We start from the raw sequence: 11,270 nt of genomic DNA on the forward strand, positions 1-11,270 counted from the left end.
ATAAAAATATATGCATATATATTTATATATTCTTTATATAAATAGCGAAACCGCTGATTTTCAGTCCCCAACCAAAAAACTTATAGCTAATTCTTACCTAAGTTATCAAGTAACCAAACTAACTAGCCAAATAATTTCCTGCCAAGACGATTGTATGAGGCATGCCACAACACAATAAAAGGACGAACGCATTAGACAAACATACGGAATCTGTATACAATTCAACAATCAACTAACTATAAAATTGCTGAGTTAGTAAGTACAATTTCAAAGTAGATTAAACTGTGTTTAACATGGAATGTAAACCTGGCCGGAAATTTTGCAGGGTCCATTTATTTGAAGTAATGACGCGTGCCGTGCTGCAAGCTGCAAGTGAGTTTAGGTAAGTACAAGGCGCGGTTTCGTCAATGCAATGTAACTACTTCTTTATTATTATAATAAACTAGATTTGGCATAATGTTACCTCGTCTTATACTTGTATTTCGTTTTCTGTGTATTGTTCAACTTTATGGTGCACAATTAAATTATATTTACTTACTTAATTTTGCTTATTAGTCTAGATTTTTTTATGGACAAGACTATATAAGTTCTTTAATCTCATGACCTTTTAACCTTAACCTATGAGTATGATAAGGATCCTGACCGAATGTTTAGTCATCTTTTTTAGGGTTCCGTACCCAAAAGGTAAAACGGGACCCTATTACTAAGACTTCGCTGTCCGTCCGTCCGTCCGTCCGTCCGTCTGTCACCAGGCTGTATCTCACGAACCGTGATAGCTAGACAGTTGAAATTTTCACAGATGATATATTTCTGTTGCCGCTATAACAACAAATACTAAAAACAGAATAAAATAAAGATTTAAATGGGGCTCCCATACAACAAACGTGATTTTTGACCAAAGTTAAGCAACGTCGGGCGTGGTCAGTACTTGGATGGGTGACCGTTTTTTTTTTTTTGCATTTTTTCCGTTTTTTTTTTCATTATGGTACGGAACCCTTCGTGCGCGAGGCCGACTCGCACTTGCCCGGTTTTTTTATTTTTTTCGAGAACATTTTTTTCAGCTCTGTACAACACAACCGAGGTTGGAACCTACGAATTTTGACCACCAAACACACATAAGTATATGCAAGGTTAATCAATGTCGGTTAAAATGGTCAAGGCCACAACGTAAATCAACCAACACTTGCACTAATTAGATGCACCCAGCCAACTGCATGTCATTACCAATGAGGTCATATTAATTCACCTGACTCTGAGCAATTACACCCGCCATATAATTGGGTCAAATCAATAACGCTTGCCTTTTGATGTGGCAGTTATGTATGAAATCGATTTTATACGTAGTTGCTTGGTTATAAATCCTGTGATTTAAGAACATTATTAACACCAGAAAAATAACTGGGTATACTAAGATATATTTGTACTTATGAAATAGTTCAAACCTAATATTTTTTTGCTTTTGTTGTTATTTTGGTGTTTCCTCGGGAAGTCTTCTTGGACCAAAACTGTTGTACAAAACCTAATGTAACTAATTTATACTTAGTTGCTTGGTCGTATAATTAGATATTTATGAATATCAATAATATCATGAAAATGAACTATTATTGGGACATGTAGTTTGGCTAAATCAAATAAATGTTGGAGCTGTATAAAAACGTACTGGCTTGCATATGATAGTAGTTTAGACACTTTAGACTTTCGTAAACATTTTCATATGTTTAGACTCTAATTAGTGGATATCATAAGCTACTTAGAAATTCTTTACATTTTGTAAGAATAGGTGCTAACTTTTTACTAACAATGAAACAAGTTATTTTGTATACAGTATCGTAATATTTCTCACGCAATCCATGAGGAAATATAGAATAATGTTTAGTCAAACTCTGCTAATTGTCCATATGTAGTAATAATTACTAGGGAATCATTAAACACTTTTTTACAAATTACTATTTCAAAATACCGTGAGTAAATATTTTGTAAGTAATTGGTGTTTGTAATATTTAGTTGCCTATTTTAAGATGGTAGTCATCGCTAGTAATCTTGAAAAGTTTAAATTGATGAAGAAAGTTGATAAATAAAGTTAATGTACCTATATTTTGTAATATTAGGATCTTAGTAGAAGTATGTATGTATGTATGTTGGCACGTAATTTAGTCATGGCGTCACATCACATAATTATCTTTGTTTCAATACATTGTTCATTGGATTGGACTATTGGACTGCTACGCAAACCTTCGTCCTTTTATTCATATACCTAAATGTTAAATTTTATTCAAAATCATTTTATTCGTATTTTTGACAATCTTTTTTGGCATTTGGCAATCATTTGTGGTCAAAATTGTGAAATCTTGGCGATCACACCATGAACGGCGAAAGTCAAATAAAATCTGTGCCAGGGTATGCTTGGCTAATACATACTTGGATCCCAATTTTCTTAAATAATTTTATTGTTCACGTCCAGATTCTCGTGTTCCGCGGTAATTTCTACCATTAATTTCAAACCCAATGATCGTGACAAACTGTTTTATATGCAAAACGGTGCGTTATACTGCTCCCAATATGGCAAAAGGGCGTAAAGCATTTGTGTTGTTTTCCCACATTTTCATGTGTTATTTTTTTCGAACTTGTTTTATTTTTTCGAATCTTAATCCTTCACTCACTTCGTTAATTTTGCAAATAAACCAATGCCTAATCCAAATCCAATCCTAGGCTAAAATTTAATTTAATACCGATATAGGGCTAGGCTATTAAGCTAGGCTTTGGCCATTTGTTCGTGTCTATGTTTTAGACCTTGCTTCTGAACAGTAAGAATATTTGTAATGACCATGATAAAAATCCTTAACTTTCAAGAGCAGATAATATTATTTTCAGTAAAATATGAGGGAATTGCAAAAAAATTGTACATAGTTAAGCACCTGTAATTAGTCTAAAGTTAATTGATTACATTGTGTTACCACAGTTAAGCCATTTCTATTTAAGTTAGATGCATGAAAGTGTGTTAGGGTATGCTATAGACTTAATATGTGTACGGATTAAGTACAATAAATACAATACAATTTACATAGTTAATTTTCGTAACACAAATACAAATACAAATACAAAATTCTTTATTTCATAAAAAACTGTACATATAATTTGAGGGATGGTGTATCCCGGTAAGCAATATATGCCTGTGTTGGGAGGCACCGCTCTTCCGTTATTATTGTAATCTAACTAATACTAAGCTACACTATTTACAAGTCATAAAACATTTACTACCTATACTATTTACAAATAATCAAATGAATCAATTACCTAAGTTAAGACTAATCACAGCTTGAGTGACATGACCGAGCTACGTGTATAGTGATTTGTGAGTTGTATCGCTTGACAATACGAATTACATATTAATTATGAAAAATGAAAAAAAAAATGAAAATGAAACATATTGATTTCGTAACGTATAATTAAATTTTTCACATCTGTGCCGATGACTCTTTTTAAGTAATAGAGATACATGTAGTAAGAAGCACCGCTCTTCCGTAATAGTACCTTACAATGTTGGTGTGTACATAGTACAACAATTATAAGTAATGACTTTAACCTATTACTTTGCATTTATGTCCTAATTATTAAATTTGTGAGTTGTATCGCTTTGCCTTTGTGCCGTATAAGAATGTCCGGAATTGGTCTCGGCGCCTTCCGCCATTGGTGCGTACGACGGGTTTTTGCCGCGAGAAAGTAACCGATGTTAAACCGATCCGTTCAAATCGGATATTCAGGGTAATTCCACATACGAACACTCAACGATATCTTGACATAGTTATAGTTAAGCCAAAGAAATGTGGCATTGACATTTAGGCTGCCTTTCCACTAAGGCGGAGATGAGAGGAGACGTGCGTGCGGGAATTAACCAATATCATCGTAAAAACTAATGCCTACGTCAATTCTTGGGATTGTTGGGATTAGTGGCCATGTGGTCCAGGCTCCCGAGCCGTGGCAATATGCCGGGATAACGCGAGGAAGAAGATTGGTTGTAATCCACATCTCTTCGCCGATCCGCTGGAGTACCATCGCCCACACTGTTAACTGTACACCGGTGGACCTTATGCCGTTTGTAATAAGGTCCACCGATGTACAGTTAGGAGTGTTGCTGTTCGTACAACCAGTGCTATCGGTTGATTCCTGCACATCTCTCGTCTTCGCTCATCTTCCCCTCAGTGGAAAGGCAGCCTGAAGCACATTTTTAGGGTTCTGTACCTCAAAAGGAAAAAACGGAACCCTTACTTATAGGATCACTCGTGCGTCTGTGTGTCTGTCTGTCCAACCATCCCCCCTTCCCCTTTATCTCTAAAACTACTGGATCTAAAATTTTGAAAAAAATATACAAAATAGATCTATACTATTTTGAAAAGTATTGTGCAGTTGAAACGTAATAAAATGTTATATATTTCCGTAAAATTACCAGAAACTTTGCTCACGCTACCGGCTCACACGTCAATTGCAGTCAATACACGTATGTGCGGCCGGAACTAGAACTAGACTACACTAATTAATAACCTAGTAATTCATAATTGTTGTACAAGTAATTACTACCTACTTGATTACTTTATTACAGAGTTGGCAGATAAGAATTTTTGTAGAATTTATCTGTAACCTAAATCACGCTTCGGCTGGGGAATTTACTCCCTCCCGGTGATATGTAAGAAATCTTCAATTCAAGCCTCATTGCCACCTTATAGAGTCATTGTGCTAGTTTTCGTCCAGCTCTTGTTTTCGTCCACTAATCTAAGGTACCTTACATTCTTTTATTGTATTGGGCAAAATTATTTTTTAAGGAGATGGCGGGACGATTTAGACGCCTTCATCAGTAACTGGCCGGAAAAAGCACTACAACGGGAGTTGTGGAAATCAAGGGGAGAGGCCGTTGCCCGGACACTATAACTAGCTAATTTAAAAAAAACCGGGCAAGTGCGAGTCGGACTCGCGCACGAAGGGTTCCGTACCATAATGCAAAAAAACGGCAAAAAAAAGGCAAAAAAAACGGTCACCCATCCAAGTACTGACCCCGCCCGACGTTGCTTAACTTCGGTCAACAATCACGTTTGTTTTATGGGAGCCCCACTTAAATCTTTATTTTATTCTGTTTTTAGTATTTGTTGTTATAGCGGCAACAGAAATACATCATCTGTGAAAATTTCAACTGTCTAGCTATCACGGTTCGTGAGATACAGCCTGGTGACAGACGGACGGACGGACAGCGGAGTCTTAGTAATAGGGTCCCGTTTTACCCTTTGGGTACGGAACCCTAAAAAGGCATTTAATTTAAAACGAAGGCCCTATCTGTAGTTTGTCAAAGGACTGTCTCATTTCAAACATAGACAGAGAGAATCATACTATTATCTTTGTCTTACACTAGTACTAGCATCCAAAAGAAAAGGATGGTTATCGTTTTTTTTGTTCTTATTTACTGACAATTTTTATCTGACACACACAACCTACCTAGTGTTAGCCAAATTAAAAAAAAAACCTTGCTACATTTTTATCTTACGAGATAAAAGGCCAATCTACAACTCGTGAGAAATAATGTTCCGAGAAATCAGCTCGATTGTTATCCTTCGTCATTCCGTTTGACCTTGGAATCAAGGTTGCCAGTTCATGCATGTTTATTTCCAATTGAATACCTTTATATTTATAGACATGTATGAAAATAAATAAAGTGGAAGGTAGCATTGACCTGAGTGAGGTTGTTTGAGGAAACATCGATGATAAAGTGATGGGAATTAATTTGCATTCGTTCAATGTTTCTTGTTTACACATAGGAATTTCTGACCTAAATATAGCATAAACCTAGTATTTAAGGTGCGGCTTGCAGTCTATCAAAAGCTGGATAAAGTCATCTGTTAGAGTAAGATGGTATTACTTACATAAGTATCTGTCTTTTTCACTCTAGTAGATATTTTCATTTATTTTGAGTTAAAAGTAGTTACTAGGTTGTAGGTGAATGTCTTTAGCGTTAAAACGCTATAAGTAAATAAATAAATTCTCAGGTTATTTTTTATTTCGCTCTCTTAATAAATTCTAAGCATTTTAATATTATTTTGTAGTTTATTGTCAAATGTACATTGTTATATTGCAAGTTGTCTTAAAATATAGTCATTGTCAACGCGTTTTACTGTTTCACGTTTGTTATGGCAAGTACGGTTACCATCAGTTTGTCACTGACATAAACGCCGTCGAGAACGTAATTTACTTTCTATACATCCCGTTTGCACTAATATGCGAGTGCGAGCGAGATGTATAGAAAGTAAATTACGTTCTCGACGGCGTTTACGTCAGTGACAAACTGATGGTAACCGTAAAGGTACTAAAGTCAACATGCAATGAAATACATACATTGAATACTAAAACCAAATGAGTATTAGTGACTTTAACTACAGCTCTCTCTTGTTCGCGTTCGTATATGAAACGTGTTATGAATAGTATTTTACTATAAAGCAATACATATAAATCCCTTGTTTGAATAGAGTAGCATTTTGACAATATTTATGCCAAAAAATATATGTACAGTCAACTGTAAAAATATGGGTGTAGACAACTTACTCAAAAATATGTCCCATAGTTTTTAATTCACTGACATAAGAGTTATGGGACATATTTTTGAGATGATTTGTACACCCATATTTTTACAGTTGACTGTACCTATTAGACTCCTTGTTTTCTAACTTAGATAACCATTATCGCAACTTTTTGTACATCATATTTTATTTTGGATATAAACTCTAAAATGTATAAAAAGCCGCCGTTTCGGTATTTGTTTGTAATCAAATCAATGCATGTAAAATTTAACCCACTTCCCAGAATTTAGCAGATACTTGTTTTTTTTTTTAAGTTCTTAAAAGACATATTTTCCTTGGATTTTGATAATGTTTGGTAAGTTTAATATAAAGAGCTCCTGATTCTGGGCGGAATTAACACGAAATTCCAACTTGGGATATAAAAAAACGTATGTATGTTATTTCCGTTGAGTAAAAAAAATATTACATTATTATTTAACATTTTTTTTTAACGTTTACGAAAAATTTTAAGGACATACTGTGAAATTGCGTTAGCCACAAATCTCATCCACATCTAATGACAAAAAAACGAAAACAAAATAAAAATCGTCTCATTATGATTTCATACCCCAGGTAACAAGTCTGTACTACTTTATGCAAACGCAAAAGACTGGCTAATAGCTGAGCCGGTAGAAAATGCCTAATTCGTCCGTAACTGCGAAACCTGCTCCCATATTCACGTGTTTTTACATAACTGACACTCTTGCGCAAGTTGAAGAGCCTAGTGCCGTAAGTGTAACGATTAACGATCTAGTTGAAACGCGAGTGTAAACATACGTAATATGTTCATTAGGATAGGTTCATAAGAGGCCAATGGACAACAAGAGAACCTAAGTATTTTAAAGGGATACAAAAAAAACAAAAGAAGGAGATTATCTTATGTATGTTTTTGTTTTTTACACACTTATTATTTTATGGTTTGAATTTACACTACCCATTAAAAATAAATACTATACTACTTTAAATAATTAAATTAGTATTCTTTTTATTCTTAATATCTGAGAGACCGAGCTTTGCTCGGAAAACATGAAAATGCGTGTTTTCCCAGAGATAAGACCTAGCTAGATCGTTTTTTCGCCCCCCAACACCCCCATATAGCAAATCCCCGAAATATATATATATATAAATAAATAAATATACAATAATTGCTCGTTTAAAGGTACAAGATAATTATATTTTTTGTTGAATTCTTTCAATGTAGAATATAATTTGTATAATTATGTTTAAACATGTATTAAACTAGATCTAGACACACGGTAGCGAGTCAAGCCAAGTTCAAAAGAAGAGAACTGGCGACGCAGCGGCCGTGTGTTATATTACACGAACCATTTGGGGAAGTTTTTATACCAACAAACTAAACTTTAGAAATGTACGTAATATAGACAAATATAATACCTATAGCGTGTACGTAAAAACTAGCCAAGTCAAATCCTGAACGTTAATTACATCCCAAGCAAACTAGAACTTGGCAGCCATATAGATCTCAATTCTTTTTCCGGCACAACAACGACGAATATCGGAAGATCAGCGCTGGAAGCCACCAGCAACATGCTGAGATGGGGCCATTTCGTGGCACTTTAATCCTATTTTGTGTTTTCTCTTTTGTTATGTACTGTCTCGATTGTTTGTGCTTACGAATAAATACTATTCTATTCTATTCTAATATTCTAACTAACAACAAAGGCAAGAAGTAGAGTCCGTCAATTCTTCATGTAACCGATGTAAAGTAGGTTTTATGTAACAAGCTTTTTAGCGCGAAACGTTGATGTCTTTTCTATCAACTATATGGAAAGCACGAACAATTTTTTTTAAATAAGTATTATGTAATTTATATTATAATATCATAAATGAGAGAGTATATTTTTTTCTACTTTATAAAAAAAAATCACTTTAGAGAACAACCATATTGTTAAATATTTAGTACGCCGGTAAAAAAAAACCAAATGTTGTAATAAAACAAAGTTTTAAACAGAGAGAATAATTATCACTTCTTAAAACATTTTTTAAACCCCATAAATTATTTTTGTTCTCTTTTCTTCGATTTGTATCTACCAAAAATGCTATGTGGCACCACTAAGAAAATATGTAGGTTAAGTACCTACCTATGTATTGTTTTTAATATTCGCAATAATTCCAATATTTTCACACAATTCCAATTAAAAGATTACACAAAATAAGGAGTGAAAACTCTCATTAATATCTTGTGTTAAATTCCATTTTTTGTCGGACAATGCACACAATCGGTACACTAAAGTGCAATCATCTCCAAGATCGCGTTTACCAGTTATTCTAAGACATATAATTTAAACATTACGAAACCTCAGCAACGAAAGAAAACGAAACTGATATAATTAAGGCAGCACGCTATGTCGCGAGATGATTAGCTCATATACGATTATCAGTATCATTCACACTAGAATTACCATTACAGCATCATTTTCACTTACCGTAAGAATAAACGACGAAAAGCAGAAACAAAACTACAAAAATATCCGTCAATATCAATCTAGCAACACTGATTTTAAATAAAAAAAAATCACGAGCCACTTAAGTACGCGCGATTTCGAAATGTTCGAAATTTGAATTCGCGGGCTTCGGGTGCGTTCGGATACGCGCGGCGGCCGTCCGTGCGAAAAGGCGACTGCGCCGAGTCCGCGAACGGCGTTCGTTCCCCCGCGTCGGTCAACGCGGGTCGCGTGATGGAACGCAACTTTACGCTCTTAAAAGCTTTCTACTGTACATTGCTTCTTTTCTTCTAATCAACAAAACCAGCTACCTTAATAAGGTTGTGTTGGTTATGTAGTTCGAAAATGTAATCGCTTCGTCACGTGCGAGGCAAACGAGATATATCTCAGTCACACATAAGCTTCATTGAAATTCAGTGAAAATAGTTAATGAACAGAAATTTAAGGAACACGAATATTTGTTGGTAGTTAAATAAATCACAATAACCAATAAATATTGACGAATGTAATAATTAGTCATGGTTAGAAATCGTTTTAATTAAATTCAATATTGACTCTATATATAGATTTCGTAACAGAGTTTTAGCAGCATTTTTATTATATTTTAAGCCAGAATAGTTTTTTAGAAATCACCTTGTATAAAAATCGATATGGTAGAATCATAATCACAAATAAAACAGGTATATAATGCTAGTTTATAATTTATTATGTTATTTGTGCCGTTTTTGTAGAATTTCATATCTGCGTTTCCTTATTTTAGATTTTTAGTAAGTACAGTCAGCGGCAATAATATGTTACGTTTCGAAGGCCGCAAAAATATGTGACACGTTCTTATGCCTCTACAAATAAGATCGTGTCAGATATTTTTGCGGCCTTCGTTGTGTAACATATTATTGCAGGTGACTGTACGTAATAAAACAACAAAAATGTACCTAAGTATTAGTAACTATTAAAATAAATCGGACTTTTGCATTTTAGTACTCTCAAAACTTTGTTCACGAAGCACTTAGAATCACTTCGGTTTTCTAAATTGGTAGGCATTTATTATTTATTTACATTAAAAAAAAAACATTTTAAATTTATAATATCGTATCGCTCACGTATTTTAGTCGGAGAGGGGGGAGTGACCCATTAAAATATATTTATTATTAATTTGTATGTGTCTCATAAAAAATATTACAGTGGAACCTCGATAGCACGAATCTCAAGGGAAACGCCAAAAAAATCGTGTTCATCATATCGAGGGTCTCGACTTAGAGAGGTTTGTGTTCAACTTAAGGCACTTGTCCCACCGCCGACGATGAGCGATAAGCGAGTAGAACGATAAACTAGAAACGAGTTGGCGAGCGGCGAGAAGCGAGTGTTAGCTCCAATAGTTTTGTCGCTCGGCCATAGGCGAGTGTTCGAGTACGACGGGCTATTACTCGCGTCACTCGCTCGGACGGTGCATCGTAGCCGAACACGCAGACTGATTGGTCTCGCAGCTTGAGTTCTAACTACGAAGCGAGCATCACCGAGCGAGTACCGCTGAGCTAGTTTTATCTTATCGCGGCGAAAAACCAGTAGAGCGAGTGTTCTCGCCGGCAGTGTGAACAGCCAGCGATGAACTATTAATATATGTGTCTCTTTTACTAACACAGGATCCTAATCTTTTGTTCGTTTCTTGGGCGAGAGTTAGTTAGTTAGTTAGATAGTTAATCGCTTACTCGCTCTTGGTGGGACAAGTGCCTAAAGAGGTTGAGGTTAGTTTAAGATAATGTCGAGTTATAGAGGTAAAATCAATAAAAATTTCGTACTACTGAGGTAATTAAACAAACACGTAAAGTACCAATCTAATTGTTTTATTATAGTTATAAAGGTTTTGAACATATGTAATTAATTACCTTCGAGATAAAGAGGTAATTCCTTCCTTCGAGATAAAAGTTTAATATTTCGAGGTACAGAGGTTAAAAATATTGTTTCGAGTTATAGAGGTAAAAACTGTACTGGATTACCATGAAGGGAATCGTTCGTTACTTCCTCTTAATGGGGTTAAATATTTCGAGCTGTAGAGGTTTTTGGTTTTAAAGGGAAGGGATTCGCGTTTTATTTCACGTTAACGAGGATTTCGAGAGTTGCGATGTTCCACTGTATATAGTTACGTCTTTAAAATTGTTCTAAATCGTTATTCACTGATCATTTGATCAAATAATAAAAAGCTACATTCTCT

At 34.8% G+C, this 11,270-nt stretch overlaps 1 protein-coding gene across 2 annotated transcripts in view; it reads right to left on the reverse strand.

The window, feature by feature from the left end:
* Window positions 1-9,244, reverse strand: part of LOC134794910 (alpha-N-acetylgalactosaminidase) — a 94,173-nt gene extending 84,929 nt beyond the window's left edge. Inside the window, exon 1 of one of the 2 annotated variants that reach the window (XM_063766762.1) lies at window positions 9,044-9,244. The gene's annotated coding sequence lies outside the window, so the exon portion shown is untranslated. The remainder of the gene's footprint in view (window positions 1-9,043) is intronic. The other variant, XM_063766763.1, reaches the window with a different exon arrangement.
* Between the last annotated feature and the right edge of the window lie 2,026 nt (window positions 9,245-11,270).

This window comes from Cydia splendana, chromosome 11 (genome assembly GCF_910591565.1).
Source record: "Cydia splendana chromosome 11, ilCydSple1.2, whole genome shotgun sequence".
In the NCBI taxonomy this organism is placed as follows: Eukaryota; Metazoa; Arthropoda; class Insecta; order Lepidoptera; family Tortricidae; genus Cydia; species Cydia splendana.